Below are 20,258 nucleotides of genomic sequence, written 5' to 3' on the forward strand. Positions count from 1 at the left end.
CATCTTTCATTCATTCATTCATGGATTCATTCATTCAATCATATTTATTGAGAACTTACTGTGTGCAGAGAATTGTACGAAGCACTTAGAAAGTACAATTCAGCAATAAAGAGAGACAATCCCTCCCCACACCAGGCTTACAGTCTAGAAGGGAGGAGACAGACATCAAAACAAGTAAATGGGCATTAATTTAAATAAATAGAATTATAGATGTATACACATATCATGATGAGTCTGTACTCATATCATAGGCATTAACAGAGTAACCTCAAAGTAATTTGTGTTATAAATTGCAATGCCTGCATAGCACTTACATAATCAACTCCACATTTCTAGCAGAATTCGTATCCATAAAGATGGGAGGGAAGCAACAGCACCATGAGATGGGAGAGGAAAGAGATGACAGCTGGAGTTGGTTGTTTCCTCTCCTGACAAGCCTTTATAAAAGATTTTCATTCCTAGAGTTTGCTTTAAAGAACACTTCAGACAGAACTGCCAAGGGTTCTGTAATGTCAGAAGAGGCCAGGAGAGATTAATTCTTCTCTGGCAAGGTCGACTAGCCCAGTTTCTCTGTTTTCCACCCTGTGAGAGAACATACGCATGTTGGGAGTAGGATAAGATGGGACTTCTCTTCCTAGGCCCAAAAGACTTCTCTCCCTAGTCCCAGAAGTGATTCCCCAACAGACTGTATCTAGAGGGTGGTTTTAATCACTTCTTGACATATACTGGTTTCCAATCCAATGTTAGAATCCTAAAAGCTCTACAGTATGTTGTAATGATGGTTGAGATAGGTTAGAGACATGAAGTAGGCCTGCCAATTTTTCTTTCAGACTCTCATCCACTGTAACTACCCAAAGAAAGTCTATTAAGAAGACCAAGAAAAAAACCCTTCTGGCCTTTATTTTCATTTAGGTCTTGCTACGGTGGGTAAGAAATCTATTCAACATTTAGATTTTGGCTTCTAACATAATTCTGAAACCTTAGGGACGGTCAAATTATGACTAGTCCAAATTGCTTAGGACGAATCCTGCCATTTGTTGGCCTAAATAGTTGCAGAGTGATTGTCCAAAGTTGTAATTCAGCTGACAGTTTATTTGGGACTTAATGTTTGGTTGAATCAGATACTGGCATATGTGGCAGTGTGAGTGCCCAAGCTGCTGAAGAAGGCAGCAAAAGCAAAGGCCCTCCTATTTCAGGAATAGCTGTGGCAGCCCAAGGGGATGAGACAATGATGTGGTCATTCAGGAAGGTGATATAGGTTCCAGGAGAGAAATAGGTCACTGGGAGAAAGAGCTAAGGCAAAGGCAAAAAAAAAAAAAAAAAGATGGTAGAAAGAGCTGTTGGCATACACTGCTCCTACCTGGACTGCACCATGGATTGCTCATCTCTTTGGTTAAACATGATGCCGCACCCATTCACCCACTGCAATCCTCTAGGCTGTAAGGGAATATGTCTACCAACTCTGTTATACTGTACCCTCCCATGTGCTTAGTACAGTGCTCTGCACACAGTAAGCCTTCAATAAATGCCATTGATTGTTTGATGGCAGTTGCAATCTATAGCCAACATCCCAAAGCAAATAGGTGGCTATTGGTTCATTTTTATCATCTCCATGGTTTCCGCTTTCTCGGTGGGTTTGCAGATTTGGCATCTGCCCTTCTCCTTTCCCAGGTTCTTTCATCCCAGAGGCCAGTTCCTTTGTATTAAAGGGAAAGTACTCCGTCCTATTACTTCTAAAAATTTCAAGTGAAATGGTCAAAGCCTTGTACCCACCTTGATATGTGACTGAGCTGTATAGCCAGTGTCCTGAAATATCATCTGGACTGTTCTTTCCCTACCCTTCAGAAAACCAAAGATAAGTTCTATACAATTGGCCATAAGGATCAAAAGGGGTGTCTGTTGCATTAATGAATAGCCAGAAGGCTCTCTCCAAGCAACTGTGCAGCCAATCAACCATAAAGCAAAAAGCACATCTGGCCTGGATCAGCTTCAAGACCAAATGACTTGTCATTTAGTCTGAACTGTTGTCCTTGGTGCTTAATTGAGATGGCTAATTAATTGCATTATGAAGATAGACACAACTTGGATTGCCATGATTTTCATAAACTGGCTAGGTAGAATGACTACAGAGCTGAAGTTTCCATCACTAAACTGCACATATTTCACCTTCAACCTAAAGATTCTTTCCATTTACGTTTGCTTCCGATTCAGGAAAATAGATATTGGAGCTGCCTGGGATTTGCTGCTCTGTTTTGGAGCAAGTCCATGGTGTAAAGTGATGGATGAGCATTTCTTAAAATGACAGTCCCAAAGGAAGAAGTTTTCCCTCTTTGGAGACCTCTCACCTCATTGCATTACATCATATAACACAACAATGTGACATGTCTGAATTACAAATCATAGGTTCCCTGCTGAACAAGCAATAAGTATTCTCCCTTTCCTTTTGCCTCACCTTGCCAAGATAGAGATTTTCCACAAAGGAGTGAAAAACACAGGAACTGGGGAATATGTCTTGAGCTGCATGACTGACAAAACAGACTATAGTCGATTTTCAGCTCCAAATTACCACAGGGAAACTAAGAGTTTCATCTGTCTTCCTTTTTAAAGAGGCCTAAGTCAATTCAATGAAGGAAGATAGCTCAATTTTGGTTTCTCTTCTGGGCAAATCATCAAGTACAATATTCTGCTCAATAGGTCTTGTTTCTCCATTTACATTGGTGATCATTATTGGCTCTGATTTATCCTGGGCATTTTTTCCTAGCAGGCATCTATTAAGTGAAGACACAGTTCAATTTTGAAATAAGGGTGCAATTTCCATTTTTATAGGCCTTTGAACTCCACCACGTTGGCCAAGAGAAATCCTGTAACTTCCCAGAGACAGTCTCCTATGGCTAGGTTTCTACCCCGTCTGCTCATCTCAGGAATCTGGCAACTCCTCATTACCAAAGATAGTAAAGTCAAAGTACCACCAAAGTATATACACCAAAAGCATAGGTTGTGGATAGAGTTGTGACTGAGTCCTCACTATTTTGAAGTAACACCAGTGGTATTTCCTTAGTAATTGGGAACCATTAAAGAGGCCCTCAGAGAACAAAGCAACAAAGTGAGAATTCAGTTCAGAATTCAGAGTGTGTAATATGTGTAGATGTGTAGAGCTCTGTACTAAGTGCTTGGGACAGTACAATGCAGGGTCCCTGCTCACAACACAACCCAAGATGCTGCAGCCATAAATGTACCTCCTCTGAAAAGGTTTGGGAAGTTCAGTTGTGCGCAGTGCAAGACAAACAGAAATTCAAAGTTGTTCAGAAACAGTAAGGCATCTCATGCCAAGGAAAGAGATGAATAGAATATTCCTTTAACTAACAAAAAGCATAAAGAAAAAGGTGTGTACTTCAAAGGACCAAGATGCCCATTTTTCAGGAGATGATCCACGAGGTTGTCAATAACAAAAGTCTAATGATGAATCATGGCAATCCTGGTGTCCAATAAGCAACCAAATTATAATCTGTGTACAATAACATTCAACCTGAAGGAGGAGGAGCTATAGTGTTTGTCCGTGTTTCGATGAATGCAACATATATAGAACAGGCTTCTTTTCAAAGAGGATGATCTTTCCTACTAAGTCCTAAAAGGAACTGGGAGAAATGGCTGTTAGTCATTTGATTCCTTTCCTGCCTCCCACCTCCTCACACAGAGACACACATACACACTTGAGATCATGCACATGATGCTGCTGCCTTTCCCGGAGATAGAATGTCCTAGCATCCAAGACTTTCACCTAGACAGACTGCCAGCACCTTCCAGAATTCCAGAATCCTGTTCTCTATCACAAATCACCTCTTACAACCTCCCACTAAGCCTTTTGCAAAGAACTGACCTCACAGAATGAGCAGAACAGCTTCCTTACTCTGCCCTTCTGCAGCAAAAGCACATATGGTATGAAGCAAGAAAACTCATTGCCAAACTCCATATCCATGCATGCCAATTTTACGATGTTTTTACAGTGACAAATGATTACCAATGCATGAAAAATCTGGAAACACAAGAAAACGGGTGAAACCTCCTATTTGCCAGGGAAACCACAAGGCAGGTTGCTCTTTATAGTGGTAAATGGTGAACTCTTCCCTCGGCAAAGGCATAAGGGGTTTTTTGGAGATTTAGTACAGATTCCAGTGACAGAGACAGATTCAAAGTATCCCACCCCCGTGAGCAAAGCATGTGACTTCAGGAACGTATCGCCATCTCATTCAGTTGGGGATTTGATCAACCAGAGTTCAGATGAATAAGATTTTATAGAATTGGTCAAATATCCCTGCCAAATTCAGGATATAATTTGACCCTCAGATTTTTGAAATTCAGATCCACTCCTTATTCAATCAGTCACTGATATTCATCTGTGGTGCCCATAACACGTTTACAGTCTAAAGACAGTTTATATGTTAATATTTCTGCCAGAAAACTGGGAGATACAGAAAGAGTTTTTTCCTAGTGAGAAATTCCTTGTGAATCAAAAACTCCAAGTCTTATGAAGTCACAGGTTTCATTAGAAATATAGCCATACTGTTCAATGAAAAAAAAAAATTGGGAAAAAGTGAAAGGGATGTACTCACTGGCTGATGATTGAGATTGCTCACCCTTGGACTTCAAGGACTATATCCTGGAAACTATAAGGAATACGTGAAAGAATAAAGGATTGGACCTGCCTTACTGAACATAAAATAACAAACGTACAATGATTAGGAGTGGAGAGAAAATGGCTTTAAACAACAGACCCAAGATATTGAATAAAGAAATAGCAAACAAAAAAACTCATGAGTGTAAAAGTGACCAGTGACCAGTAGTCATTAACAAAAGGTAAAGAGACCCTACTGCTACTGAAGAAGAGATTGGCTCCCCCTCATTATGGGCAGAATATGAGTCTACGGACTCTGTTGTGTGTTACTTTCCCAGGTGTTTAGTACAGTGTTCTGCACACAATAAGTGCTTAGTAAATACCATTGATAATGATTGGCTCATTTGTTCATTCATTCATTCATTCAATCGTATTTATTGAGAGCTTACTGTGTGCAGAGCACTATACTAAGCACTTGGGAAGTACAAGTTTGCAACATATAGAGATGGTCCCTACCCAACAGCGGGCTCACAGTCTAGAAGGGGGATACAGACAACAAAACAAAACATATAAACCAAATAAAATAAATAGAATAAATATGTACAAGTAAAATAGAGTAATAAATACGTACAAACATATATACATATATACAGGTGCTGTGGGGAGGGGAAGGAGGTAAGGCAGGGGGAATGGGGAGAGGGAGTAGGGGGAGAGGAAGGAGGGGGCTCAGTCTGGGAAGGCCTCCTGGAGGAGGTGAGCTCTCAGTAGGGCTTTGAAGGGAGGAAGAGAGCTAGATTGGCGGATGTGCAGAGGGCGGGCATTCCAGGCCAGGGGAAGGACGTGGGTCGGCGGTCAACAGCAGGACAGGCGAGAACAAGGCAAAGTGAGGAGGTTAGCGGCAGAGGAGCGGAGGGTGCAGGCTGGGCTGTAGAAGGAGAGAATGGAGGTGAGGTAGGAGTGGGCGAGGTGATGGAGAGCCTTGAAGCCGAGGGTGAGGAGTTTCTGCCTGATGCGTAGGTTGATTGGTAGCCACTGGAGATTTTTGAGGAGGGGAGTGACATGTCCAGAGCGTTTCTACACAAAGACAATCCGGGCAGCGGCGTGAAGTATGGATTGAAGTGGGGAGAGACAGGAGGATGGGAGATCAGAGAGGAGGCTGATACAGTAATCCAGTCGGGATAGAGAAGCAGCGTGGCTCAGAGGAAATAGCCCGGGCTTTGGAGTTAGGGGTCATGGGTTTGAATCCCGGCTCTGCCAATTGTCAGCTTGTGATTTTGGGCAAGTCACTTAACTTCTCTGAGCCTCAGTTCCCTCATCTGTAAAATGGGGATTAAGACTGTGAGCCCCCCGTGGGACAACCTGATCTCCTTGTAATCTCCCCAGTGCCTAGTACAGGGCTTTGCACATAGTAAGCACTTAATAAATGCCATTATTATTATTATCATGAGAATTTGAACGAGTAGGAAAGTGGTTTGGATGGAGAGGAAAGGGCGGATCTTGGTGATGTTGCGGAGGTGAGACTGGCAGGATTTGGTGACGGATTGGATGTGAGGGGTGAACGAGAGAGCGGAGTCGAGGATGTCACCAAGTTTGCGGGCTTGTGAGACGGGAAGGATGGTAGTGCCGTCAACAGTGATGGGAAAGTCAGGGAGAGGGCAGGGTTTGGGAGGGAAGATAAGGAGTTCAGTCTTGGACATGTTGAGTTTTAGATGGCGGGCAGACATCCAGATGGAGCTGTCCTGAAGGCTGGTGGAGATACGAGCCTGGAGGGAGGGAGAGAGAGCAGGGGCAGAGATGTAGATTTGGGTGTCATCAGCGTAGAGATGATAGTTGAAGCCGTGGGAGTGAATGAGTTCACCAAGGGAGTGAGTGTAGATAGAGAACAGAAGGGGACCGAGAACTGACCCTTGAGGAACCCCTACAGTAAGTAGATGGGAGGGGGAGGAGGAGCCCACAAAAGATACTGAGAATGAATGGCCGGAGAGATGAGGAGAGCCAGGAGTGGACAGAGTCTGGGAAGCCAAAGTTGGATAGCGTGTTGAGGAGAAGGGGGTGGTCCACAGTGTCAAAGGCAGCTGAGCGGTCGAGGAGGATTAGGATAGAGTAGAGTTTTTCCCACTCCTTATTCCCATCAGATCTCTCCAATCCCCTCCCAGTGGAGGACAAAGACCCCACACTCCCTGGAAAGACTGCCTATAGAAATTCCCATTGATCCACAAATCCTGCATTCAGCCAGGCTGCTGTGGCTGCCTGACTCTTATGATTTTTTCTCAGTCTTGTGACCTTCATTAAAAATTTCCCTATCCAGTCAAGTGATGAAAGGTCATTCAGCACACTGCATCCCTTACAGGCATTCAGTCTCTCTCTGCTGCAAAGGATTTTTGCCTCTTCTCCCAGTGATTACCACTGAACAAAGGGCAGGTGACATTGTCATATAAAAATAGTTGTTCTTTTCTCTGTCCTTGATTACTTTCTCCAGTGTGATGGTTGTTTTCTCCTCTTGTTTTGCTTTTTGATTAACATGAAAGACACAACCCACTTAAAGCACAAAGCCAGTTATGATCATCAGTAGAAAAAAGCATTGCAGTCATCCTAAATGACCCTCACCTCCCCTCCCCACCCCCAACTCCCTACCCTATCTCTTCTAATCCCTGACATTCTTGCTTAGGTCTGACATTACTGTTAATGGTCTTCTCTAACCCATCCTTGATGCTCTATAGCAAAGGTGACTTGCTCTCTCCCAATTACAGTCTAATCCAGTACCCAATTTCTTTTACTCTTAAGAACTTTCTCTGAATGCCTACCCAAAATGTTTCTTTAGCCTCAGGCTTTTTATCCTGTTTCTTTTTTCTTTTTCCTAAGACTGAAAAGAAGTCCTTTCACATCCACTGATTTTTTTTTTAACCTTGCAGGAAAGCTACCTTGATGCTTTGACTCTGCTGTTTTTCTAGACACAAAGTATAAACAAACACACAGAGCTCAGTTTTATCTCCTACTCCACTGCCTCCAATGCTTATTGGAAGTTTGGGTTTGTCTCTCTTAAAACTGAATTTTATCTTGCTGAAGCCCCAGCCATTATTTCAGCTGAGTTATCCTGAACCCTGTTGCTGCTTCTGGCTCCCATCTGCACTGAACTGGAGTCACAGCAGCCTCCTTTGCAGCAATTTGCTAGCAGTAGGTGGAAGATAGAATCATTACCACTGTGCTGCCTCCAATTTCCTGTGCGAACTAGGAGAAACTAGTTTGGTCCCTGAACCTTCTCCCCATGCCCTTTTTTATTCTCCTTGGACCCACATTACATCCCTTATTTATTTTTTATGATATTTATTAAGTGCTTACGCTGTGTCAAACACCATTCTAAGTGCTGGGTTAGGTACGTAATTATAATTGTAGAATTTGTTATGCACTTATTTTGTGCACAACAGGCACTGTACTAGCACTGGAATGGATACAACATATCAGGTTGGTCACAGTCCCTGTCCCACATGGGGCTCACAGCCTCAATCCCCATTTTACAGATGAGTTAATTTTGGCACAGAGAAGTAAAGCGACTTGTCCAAGGTCACCCAGCAAGCAACTGGCGGAGCCAGGATTAGAACCCAGGTCGTTTGATTTCCAAGCCTATGTCCTTTCATTCATTCAATTCATTCATTCAATCGCATTTATTTAGCGCTTACTGTGGACAGAGCACTGTACTAAGCACTTGGAAAGTACAATTCAACAAATGTCCTTTCCACTAGATCACAGTACTCTCTTATTATGCAGAAACCTGCGCAGGCAGTGTTTCAGCAAATTGGAGACCATACTCTTTCATTCAATCTTATTTATTGAGTGCTTTCGGTGTGCGGAGCACTGTACTAAGCACAGAGCAAGTACAAATCGGCAACATATAGAGACGGTCCCTTTCCCAGAGGAGCACATAGTGGGACTTAATAATATTCTGCTTGATGATGATGGTGGTGATCAGCAGACATGTCGCAGAACCGAGATGCCCCAACTCAGGAGGGCTGTAAGCATAAAATGAGCCTTGTGAACAGGGAATATGTCTGTTATATTGTTGTGTTGTACTCTCCCAGCAACCTAGTACGGTGCTCTGCACACCGTAAGCGTTCAATAAATACGATTGATTGATTGACTGATATGAAGAGGAAAGAGAGATCTCAAGTATGGAGGGATTTGGCATTTAAATCAAGGCAGACAATCCTAGAAAGGTTGACTCGGAATGCTGAGCCAAGGTTATTCCATGACACTCTCAGGTTGGGCCTTAAGGCAGTGGCTAGAGAAGGCAAGGTACTGGAATGTGGCTTTTCTCTTGTCTTCAGCTAGCCCTTTTCTACAGTGGGATGGGGGCAGGGAAGGAGGAGGTGCTGTAACACCCAGGTAGTTCATATAGAAATGGTTCCTTTAGGGTGACCAATGAAGGAAAATTTTGATTCTGCCCTGAAAGAGCAGCAATTTGGCCTGGATGTAATTTGTTAGCGTTCTAGAGGACAACAATAAAAAAGAAAGCAGGGGCAACTGAATAAGGTCACGAGGAAAGATGAGGCAGCAAAAAAAGAGAGGAAGGAGAATCGTGAGGAAAGTGAGGACAGAGAAATAAGTAGAGTAAAAAGGAAAGAGAAAACAATCAGGAGCCAGAGTGAGTGACCAGTTCATGGAGAAAGGACCTTGCTGTGCCCTCAGTCAGTCAATCAATCTTATGTATTGATCGTTTACTCCGTTCAGAGAACTATACTAAGCACCTGGGAGAGTGCAATATAGCCGAGTCTGTAGACATATTTCCCACCCTCATCTGGTTTGTACACTGCTGCTGAGCAGGACACTCACATCAGCTGTACTGATCATTGGGGTCTTCATATTACTAGGACACCAGGAATGGCCTGTGCCCAGGGAACAGAGGCTCCCTGTATGCCCTCTCAGCAGCCAAATCTGTTGTGCCTTATCTAAGGTGTTGTTCAAAGTATTGGGAAGAGGGACCAGTGGGAGTACCGATTGTAAATAGTGAACGAGTGGAAAATCCACTTTGGGATTTCTTTTTTGCTGATATTCTTAGCAGCGCTGTCCCAGAAGAATCAAAATTTTAGCTACTAACATCAGTGTATATAAAGTTATCTGTGCTCTAAAGTAACAGTCTATTAGAATGAAAGTGCCATTTGGGCAGGGAATGTGTCTTCTATTTCTAGTACACTTTCCCAAGTGCTTAGTATAGTGTTTGGAATACAGTAGGTGCTTAATAAATACTATTACTACTATCATCATTAGTACTACTACTAATGGTGCATGCCTTTTATAGATTTAACCATAAAACTGTACAGCTCAGCAGTCATGGTCTGTTTAGCATTGCAGTTGGTGAAACACTATGGATCAAGCACTATTCTAAGCACTGAGGTGAGACACAAGATATTCAGGATGGACAGAAGGAGGGGGAACAGGGATTGAATCCTCAATGACTCCCCAAAGTTGGTATGCTTCACAGATAGATCATGTTAACTTTAATATTTAATCTAAGTACAACGCAGGACACTTAGTTGGCATAATAATCCAAGATCACTTATTGCAGGGGATAATAGAGAATTAGCACCAGGATGGGGCTTGGTTAAATTTGTGGGATTAAACCACTAAACTTTATAATTTGTTCACTACCACACCTGAAAACAATGCTGAAAATTTGTTTAATTTGTTGCAATTTGGTTGTGATTTCTGGTTCCCTATCACTAGGGCTCTCAGAGAAGGAGTTCATACGTCTTTCAGTACTAGGAGAAGCTAAGATTTAGCTGGGTGATTAGGTCTACTAGGTCAAAGTCTACTGAGCCTAGGCTAACGGGTGAAACAGGCAATTTTTAGAGACAGCTTTTCTAGTTCCTTTCCCCATTCTGTGAGCAGTGTCTTCCTAAACAGCAATACTGCTTTTTATGGTATTTGTCAAGCACTTACTAGGTGCCAGGCACTTCAGTAAGCGCTGGGGTTGATACAAGATAATCAGGTTGAACATAGCCCATATCCCACATGGGTCTCACAGTCTTAATCCCTGTTTTACAGATGAAGGAACTGAGGCACAGAGAAGTTATGTGACTTGCCCAAGGTCACACAGCAGGCAAATGGTAAAGTCATGATTAGAACCCAGGTCCCCTGACTTCCAGTTCTGCACTCTTTCCACTAGACCATACTGCTTCTCCTTGTGCAAACAGAGAGTGCAGTGGTTTACCTGGCTTGCTGCCTCATGCCACCAGGATCTGCACCTGGGTCCAAAGTCATTCATTCATTCAATAATATTTATCGAGCACTTACTGCTTGCAGAGCAGTGTACTAAGCGCTTGGGAAAGTACAGTACCATAATAAATTCCCTGCCCACTCGAACTTAGTCAAATCCTTATTATTCCTTTTGTATTCAGACTCGGACTTTAAATTCCTGCATTTCACTACACCAGTAGTTGATGTTTCTGAGTATGAGCAAAAGTTTCCAGCTGTCTATTGCTCTCTCTACTGACAAGGAATATGTTCAAATCAATTTCATACATTTTCTTTGTATCTGTCCATATTTCTTTTTAAAGCTACCAGTGCAGTCTAACAGTGGCCTCTGCTGATCTGCATTTACATAACAGATCTGGTCCAACTATTAGGCAATGCAATATGAAATTAAGACAAACACGTTTTGAGTGTAAATGAGCACTAGGCTTACCCAGAGTATTCCTGGTGCCTGGGCACACAGTAGCATGGCATAGTGGATAGAGCACAAGCCTGGGACTCAGAAGGTCATGATTTCTAATCCCAGGTCCACCACTTGTCTGCTGTGTGACCTTGGGCAAATTACTTCACTTCTCTGTGCTTCAGTTACCTCACCTGAAATGGGGATTAAGACTGTGATCCCCATGTGGAACAGGAACTGTGTCCTACCTAATTTGCTTGTATCCACCCCAGCACTTAGTACAGTGCCTGGCACAGAGAAAGTGCTTAACAAATATGAGAGTTATTATTATTATTATTTTTAAAGAAGTTGGATTGTCTCAGTTGAATGCTTATATTTTCCCCATGCCTGCCCTCTATTCAGTAAAAGGAAGTTGATGGACAAGTGAATAGTGATTTAAAATAGACCTCTCTTCTCTCCGCACTGCCACTTTAGCACTTCTGTATTACCTAAGCACTTGGATTCTCACCCCCATTGAACTTTAGTACAGATCTCTATACTTGATTTCTTCCCCATGCCTGTAATTTAGCCTAGTGTTTGTCTACCTTTCTAGCTTGTAAACTCCTTGAAGGCAGGGATTATGTTAAGTAACTCTATTATGTTTTCCCGAGGATTTAGTACACTGTTAATACAGAGTTGGCATCAATAAATATTATCAATTGATAAACGGTGAATAAGAATATTAATGATAAATTATTAAGCACATACTGTACCAAACCCTGGGGTAGATGCAAGCTAATCAGGTGGAACACAGTCCCGGACACACTGGAGCTTACAGTAGAAATAAGAGGGAAAACAGGTACTGAACCCCCACTTTACCTGTCCTCTATTTTGACTGTATGCTCCAGATGAGGAAAGTGAGGCATAGAGAAGTTGTCACTTGCCCAAGGTCACACATCTGGCGAGTAGCAGAGCCCAGACTAGAACCCAGGTCCTCTGACTCCCAAGCCCTTCCTCTATCCAGTAGACCACACTGCTTCTCAACTGGGTCGTGTATAACACACAAGAAGCATCAGAAATTGTTTACTTTTCAGAGAAAACAATGATAACTAAGTTATTAGCCCGAGTCCATGAAAATGATGATTTTAAAATTTTGGAGTCGTAATTTTGATGGAATTATAAAAGCTTTTAATCTCATGATAGACAAGGGACAACTGCATGCTAGATACAAAGTAGAGAAATTTTCCCTAATCTGAAACATTCAAATATCCTGTTACCTGTAAAACTGTTCAAGGGACTACCAAGAACTCGCTGCCTGTCTACATAAGCCTATTCCACTTTTAGTGGTCCTGCTTGTACTTGAATTTTTATGTGATAAACCAAAGAAGGATGCTCTCTCTGACTTGTTTCTCTGAGCAGGACCTGAATGTCAACATGAACAGACAGTCATTTAATCTGTGTAATTTACTGGGTGTTAACTGTTTGCAGAACACTCTACTAAGAAGCAGCATGGCTCAGTGGAAAGAGCCTGGGCTTTGGAGTCAGAGGTCATGGGTTCAAATCCCGGCTCTGCCAATTGTCAGCTGTGTGACTTTGGGCAAGTCACTTAACTTCTCTGTGCCTCAGTTCCCTCATCTGGAAAATGGGGATTAAGATTGTGAGCCCCCTGTGGGACAACCTGATCACCTTGTAACCTCCCCAGTGCTTAGAGCAGTGCTCTGCACATAGTAAGTGCTTACTAAATGCCATCATTATTATTACTGAGCACTTGGGAGAGTATACGGAGCTTACAATCTAGCATTAAAATAATATAATAATAATGGCATTTGTTAAGCGCTTACTATGTGCAAAGCACTGTTCTAAACGCTGAGGAGGTTACAAGGTGATCAGGTTGTCCCTCATGGGGCTCACAGTCTGCATCCCCATTTTACAGATGAGGTAACTGAGGCGCAGAGAAGTGAAGTGACTTGCCCAAAGTCACACAGCTGACAAGTGGCAGAGCCGGGATTTGAACTCATGACCTCTGACTCCAAAGCCCAGGCTTTTTGCACTGAGCCACGATATGCAGCAGATAAGACTGTACGTAAGTGCTGTAAGGGAGTAGGATGAGTTAAAAAAAAAAATTAGGGGGTACAGACCCAGGTGAATAGGCAAAGCAGGAAAAAGGACAAATAGGAGGGTGAAATGAGAGGTTAGGAAGGGTCCATGAGGAGATGTGATTTTAGTAAAGCTTTGAAGATGGGGAGAGTGGTGGTCTGTTGGATGTGAAGGGGGAGGGCATTCCAGCTCGTGCCACTCACTGCCAAAAAGAAGTAGCAGCTTTCTTTCCTAGCCAAGAGCCTAGCAGCTCCAAAAGACACAGAACACACATCACAGACAGAAGGCCTTCACCCACTCACTTGGATGAAGCTATGCAGGATGACAACAACTCCATTATGAGCTTTGGGGGAAGGGAATCTAGAGGATGATTGTCAGAAAGTTCAATACCCAAGGTGTTCATTATCTCCCCTCAGCTGCCAAGACAACGACCTCCAGAACTGAAAATGCTGAAAGAGATAGCTGCCCTGGGCACAGTAGCATAAGCAAATGCATAAGAAAGCCAGAGATGTGGTCAAGTCCCTTCACTATTCTCAAAGGCAATTACTCCACTAGGGATTTCAGTTTGGAATTACCACATAGTCCTTTGGAAATGGAGGACAGCATTATGTGTACAGTTATACATACACTCAGGTCAATCGATCAGTGGTATTTATTGAGTGCTTACTGTGTGCAGAACACCGTACTGAGCACTTGGGAAAGTATTTCAATAGAGTTGGTAGACACACCCCTAACCCACAGTGAACTTGCAGTCTACAGGTCACCTTTAAAACATGGACTAACAGGCTAGAGAAACCCCAAATTAAGGAAAACCCCATGCTGTAGTGCAGGCAACTTGACTGACATCATGCACATAAACATGATTGTTTCTTCCAACAATTATATCCAGATAGATATAATATATCCAGATAGACCTGCATTATTGGAGGAATGTTACCCCTTCACCCAACCAATGAGTAATGAAAATATATTCTGGAAGAACTGATTATGCATAGGTGTGTGTGTGTGTGCGCGTGTATGTACCAATCAAGAATATCTGTTGAGTACATGCAAGCATGCAGTAGGTGTCCAGCAAATACCATTTCCTGACTGATGAAAAAATCAAGCTTTGCAGAATTCTACTTCTTTATGGCATTAAACTCAACCAAGGTCCTTTCTGACCTCACATGAATGACACCATGACACCACCAAGTCTTCAGAGATATATTTGACTAGCTTATCATACAGGGAGACCCATTGTTGGAAACGAAAATGTTTCTGTCTGGACACCTTAAGAATAAAGTATAAAATCCAAAGCATTTACTCAGGGCTGGGAGACCTCAAGGCTGGGTTTTCCCCATCAGAAACTCATACTAATGCAGGTAAGAAAATGTAATTTGGGGGCTTTCCCATTATTGCTGACATTTTAAGGTAAGGAAACAGCTGTGATAATTAGCTCAGTATTTATGCTGAAATGGGGTAGTAACTCTCTCCGAACCACTCTTAGCCAGTCCTTCTTCAAACTCATGAAATGGCCCCCACACATGTTCCTTTCCCTTCCATTCTGTGCTGCGAGCACACCTGGGCTCAGCACAACCATCTGAGTGTCTTGAGACCAGAAACTCCAATATCACTTTGAAAGAAGTGCAGACAGTTGCTGCTTCTCTGTTCACTTAGGACCCAAAATAATTCCATCAATGCCATAGCCATGCCACAGCGTGGATGGAAAAGCTGCATGGCCTAGTGGAAAATGCACAGGCCTGAGAGTCAGACCACCTGAGTTCTAATCCTAGCTCTGCCACTTACCTGCTATGTAACCTTGGATAAGTCACTTAACTTCTCTGCACCTCTGTTTCCTCATCTGTAGAATGGGAATTTAATATGTGTTCTCCCTCCTACTTAGACTGTGAGCCCTATGAGGGATAGGGACTGTGTCCAACCTGATGAACTCGTATCTACAGGAGGGTTTAGTACAGTGCTTGATGCATAGTAAGCACTTAAAAATATAATAATATATTGCCACCAGAGCTCATCCATTTGCAAACTCTCATCAACCCCCCCAGCGCCCCCAAACACACACAATTCCTAGAGCAATTTATCATCATTACTGTTGCTACTATGAACACCTAAAGAATGAGCAATAATTTTATCCCATGGAGAACTGTTAGCCATTCATTACCCTCTATCTTGGGGAAAAGTTTTCTGGAATATGCAGATAAAAGATGTGATTCATTGCATTGGCAATAACACATTTCTGAGAGCTTTGAGATGTGCCAGTTCATTAGCAGGGCTGAGTCCCTGAGAGTGGATTATTTCCTATTTAGCATTTCAAGACTGTACTCTGAAGGCAGGAACTACCCTCAGGAGTAATTTTTAGGTGTCTCTGACCTGATTGAAACACATTCACCAAACAATGTTTTAAACACAAAGAGATTAGTTGGGGGTGATGAGAAATGTGGAAAAAATAAAATCTGGTTCAGAAGACTTTGATTTTCCACTTCCAAGCTCCCCACCAAACCTGTTGTGTTCACTCTCTCCTTTCTACTAGTAGATAAAATGGGATTTTACCCCATCTAAAAACCTTGCAGATTTCATAGAAAATTGATTTTTTTCTTTTCCATTCTGGCTGGCAGAGCTCTTCAAAAAGCATTTGACAATCTCAAGAAGCTGGTTATGTAACTGTCAGATTCTTAGTCAACCAACTGATTTTTAAGAAGGCACCTAATATAACTTCATATAATGGCCAAATTCTTTTTGGCTGGGGAAGAATTAAAAGAGAGTCAATTTCCACGGATTTTTGGATCGATGAGGGCAAGTTCCATCTTTCTTCTCAGTCCTCCCGCATTGTCTATTGCAGTAGTTATTGTTGGCCCAGTATTTACCCAGAGAGCAAAGCAAAGAGGTGACATCAAAAGAACAAAAAGGCCATTTGAGTTTGGAATTGCAGAACTCAGATTTCAGTGTTTCTATTTGGTATGATTTCAAAATAGATTGACAAAATTTTCTGGGGTTTTTTTTAATAGTTTTTGGGAAATGTGGCTGTGATAGCTTTCTTTACAGTCCAGATGGATTTTGGTTTCCAAATAGCCTAGAACGGGCCAAACTCAGACAGAGGTTTGTTTGACAGATTCATCTACTTATGCCGTTGGTTTTTTTCTTTAATGGCATTTATTAAGCGCTTACTATGTGCAAAGCACTGTTCTAAGCACTGGCACTGTTCAGTTTAGACAGAAGACTGGAAAAAGCTGCCTAGAATGGCTATGGAATACCCATCTCTGGAAACCTTCACTAGAAAGGCAGGTAAGCGTCAGCACTGAGTGGAGGCAGAGTGTGGATCCCAGTGACTTCTCAAGTTCCTTCCTGTTGTAAGCTTCTATGGTGTCCTAATCTCTGTCATATCCAAAATGACACTCACCTGTTTTGCTTCCATCCCACCTACTATGTAGAGAACACTTAACTAAGTGTTTGTGAGCCTATAGTAGAAGTAATAGTAGCATTTACTGACCTTACAATCAGTGAGGTGCATTGTACTGGGCACTTGGGAAGTACAGAATCAGCATCTCTACCCCAGCCCCCCAACCAAATCATCTGTTCCCTGGACCAGCCTAATCTGTCCAGCCAGAGGGGATGGGTCTTGTAGACCAGCTCCCTTTCCCAGTTTGGAGACTCCCTGATCGCAGAGGTGATTTCCCATCAGAGAATATTTCTGATGAGACAGAAATATCTTTTTTCTGTCAGTGCCCACTTGGAGGTGGTCTTTGATTGCAGATGGTCTCCACCCAATCAGAAGTAGCCTTTGGTGGATCTGAGTTCCCGCACCAGAGGAAGCAAGTTAAATATAGCTTGTTTCCTCCTCCACTATCGTAAGACAGGCTGGCAGTGGGATGTGGTGGGGAGAACAGGATTGCCTGCTAACCCCGAGAGCAGTTGTCAATCTCAAAAACAGGTTTACTGATCAGGAGGCTTGGAAGAGGATGCAATCTCACAACAAAATTCAACCCAACTTTTTGGAGCCCTTCTGTACTGAGCTGAAAACAAAAAAAGAACCAGGTCTCCTTCTTCCATTAGCTAACGTTCCAGAGAAGCAGATTTTAAGACTGTTTTTCAGATAGACTTTAAGTTTATCCCATAACAGACCTAACCTATAACTAAACTCCCATCTCCATTAATCCCCTATTCTCATTCTTAAAAAGAGGAAAATTCCAAAATAAATGAAAATCCCAAGAATCCATTCATATGAAAAGAGATAGTCTGCCACTCATCACATTCAGTATAAAATCCCATCTCACGCTTGCAAGCCTCCTATGACATTACCCTTCATCTTCCTCATCCCCTGGTTGAGCATTCCATATTCTTTATTCTTTCTTCATCAGACTTATTCTCCAAGCTTTCTGTGATTTTTGAGATTCCCCAAGGGTACGCACCATATTTTTCACATTTTTTTCAGTTATAGGTCCCAAGCCTCAACATGGATTATTTGAAGTGTCTGAACTGTGTTGAGGACAAATTGAAGCCTAATCTCACAGCATCCACATTCCATCCTCCTGTCTGAGCACCTCCTACTCGAACATTGTCCTAAGGAAAGCCCCAAGCTTTGGTTAGGGTGTTCTTGATTGAAAAGAATGAGGAGGAGTACTAAAATCATCCATACTGGCAGATCAATTGTTTGGTGGAAGATTAAATGGCACTTCTCTCCATTTGGGAAAGTTCTCCAGCAGAGCAGTACTGCATAACTGACAGACTGATGGTGCCTGCTTGGGGCCAGAGAGATTTTGAAAAATCTCCCTTTTTCAACTTGCATCTGTTTTGGGTAAGCCTGATTTTTTAGAGTTATGTACTACTCTTCTTTTATCAGAGTGCCTCACCTACCCCTGGAACCTTGATGACCACATATCCTCATAACTGATAGGTAGAATTTCAGGTTCTTCCAACCCATTTCTGATCGAACATGCTGTCACCCTTGGAGGGCCTCAAAGCAATCCCCAGAGACCAGGTAAGTTGTGTGGGGTGAGGAAAACAGCACAAGGCTCCTAAAACTCTTAGACAGCATCTGTCAATCAGCCATATTCCTCAGCCAATCAAGGAGCCTCCCCAAAGATATAGTATTATAGGAAAAGAAAATCTTAATTGAACCACTTCATCCTAATGTTTTTTCATTGCTCTGTACTGAATTGCACAAAAGTACTGGTAGCAGATTTCATAAGGTTTAGCAAGCTAATAAAGGCACATTTTGTTAGGGTTGCTAAGGAGTATATTGGTTCTGCTAAATTTTTTTCAAACTGTTGTTAGATTGGCCAAAATGTACCCTACATTTCAGGCTGGAAATCTTAAGCCAAGCACAATAATTGCTTTAAAATGAGGAATATATTCCAGATGCTGCCATGGGGGGAAAAAGACTGCAATGATTTATTACATATGGAGTGCAAGGAGATTTAGCCAAGTGAATTTTTCTTCTGTCTTGGTGGCAGGAGAACCTCCTGCATCATATAAATTACACTGATGGTTATCAGGCAGGAGTTGCTACAGAGATCTACAAAAAGAATTGGAAACACTATATGATTTTGAAAAAGGTAGTAAGCTTGAAAAGAGAATATACAAATGGCACTAATAAGGGCTCAAAGTTAGGAGGTAAGATGAATGGGTCTGCGTGGGTTTGTAATGACATCTGATTGTAGTTCTAGAAAGGATCACATTCACACATGAAAGTTTTATTGACATAAAGTTTAAAAGAAACTTGGGAATCCAATGATGTACTCCACACATTACTGTATGTATTGAACCTGTCTATAAGTCTGTTTCATTACACTCTCCCAACCTTTAAGAACAGTGCTCTGCACACAGTAGGCACTCAGTAAATATCACTGATGGCCTGAGTTCAAACAGCAGAAGATGATTAATAATCAGGGTGCTTCAAAGAGGAGGCAACATAATTTTGCTAAAAGATCATTAGATAAGGAGTCCTAAGTGAACCACTCCCTAGTGGTTAGGTCTTTCTGTGAATTAGAGCAGTCTTCCAAATAGTTATCCTCCAGATTGATTGGGGTGACATGTTTATGCTCTGCACTGCGTTACCTTGCACTGTATTAAATGCAGTGGGAAAAAGAGTTATCAAATTCTAAGGTACATTTCATTACTGAATACATCATAAGGGATGTGCTGATCTCTTTTCATTGGACCTGCAGATACAAATTCAAGAGGAGCATGGACCTCCTCACTCCTGAATCCAGGTTTGGTCCATGACAAGCCACATGGGAAGGAAGGAAGTAAGAGTTGCCCTCATTCAATGTTAGGAAGTCTTGTCTTGTCTTATGCTGTCGTGTCGTCTCCGACCCACAGCGATGCCATGGACATATCTCTCCCATAATGCCCCACCTCCATCTGCAATCATTCTGGTAGTGTATCCATTGAATTTTCTTGGTAAAAATACAGAAATGGTTTAACATTGCCTCCTCGTGTGCAGTAAACTCTAGTTCCCACCCTCGACTCTCTCCCATGCTGCTGCTGCTGCCCAGCACAGGGGAGTTTTGACTTGTAGCAGATTGCCTCCCACTCACTAGCCACTGCCCAAGCTAGGAACGGAATGGATATGCTTCTCCTTGACTGTCCCTCCCATAGTCAAGACTGGTAGAATACTGAAAACTCTCCAGGTGTGATCCCCCTCTCAGGAAATAGAGAACAGAAAAAAAAAAAAAGAAAATGAAATCTGGAAAAAAAATCCTGCTCTCTACTTTGTCCTTTGATGTTTTTCTGTTTATGCACCTCCTTGCACTTTGGAAAGAACCCATTTGGCGCTTAGTAAAATACATTGGTGTTCACTGCAAGTCTAAAACTCAGTGCATTTCAGAATGAAACTGCATTTAATTATTTAAACTCTTCTATTATATAAGGCTGTTCAAAATGAAACAAGGTAGTTGTAAAAACCTGAGAGACTAGACTAACTGCTCT

Source organism: Tachyglossus aculeatus, chromosome 8 (genome assembly GCF_015852505.1).
Source record: "Tachyglossus aculeatus isolate mTacAcu1 chromosome 8, mTacAcu1.pri, whole genome shotgun sequence".
Classification (NCBI taxonomy): domain Eukaryota; kingdom Metazoa; phylum Chordata; class Mammalia; order Monotremata; family Tachyglossidae; genus Tachyglossus; species Tachyglossus aculeatus.